The sequence below is a fragment of the Ischnura elegans genome, chromosome 13 (assembly GCF_921293095.1).
Source record: "Ischnura elegans chromosome 13, ioIscEleg1.1, whole genome shotgun sequence".
NCBI classification, from domain to species: Eukaryota; Metazoa; Arthropoda; class Insecta; order Odonata; family Coenagrionidae; genus Ischnura; species Ischnura elegans.
The window spans coordinates 6,743,878-6,744,520 of record NC_060258.1 but is presented as its reverse complement, the minus strand read 5'-3'; positions in this window follow the sequence as shown (position 1 = coordinate 6,744,520).

The following is a 643-nucleotide window of genomic DNA, read 5'->3' as shown; positions in this document are numbered from 1 at the left end:
ATTGGTATTTAAGAGACCGTAGTCACTAACAAGGAGCTCTCACACTGTGTTCAGCTGGTAATACCGATGACGGATATGTGTTATGGTGATTCAATTCAATTCTTATGTGATTTTGGTCTAATTTAGAGCTTAACACTTGTCTCATGTTGAGAAAATATTCGAGTTATTTATGATTAAAACTTCAATGTAATATTGAATGATGAAACTATTGGCAATCATCATTACTAATTCAGCTACTCCTGCATGCCTGCTTCCATCATACCTAAGCTTCCCATAAACGACACCCAATGCGCAACCGCCTGTGCGCTGCTGCCGAAACGCGGAGATTATTCAACGCGAATACATTTTTCTGTGACAGCGCAGCGTGCTGGCGAAAATACGTCATCAATTTTCAAAGTCAAATTTCAATTTTTCAGTTGCCAAGCCGCACCTTCTATGGAGTGATTGGGAAGCTTCGATTCCTTTATCTTCATCTCGTGATCCCATATATCAAAAATCTTGCAAAAGATCACAACCAATCCGGAGAAAAAATGTTAAAAGTGATATCTATCCTTCTTATCCACTAAGTTCAGTCTAAATTATGTTCGCCCGAGCCATAATCATGCCACCATCGTTCATTGGCAATCTCTTCGCCTCCATTTTT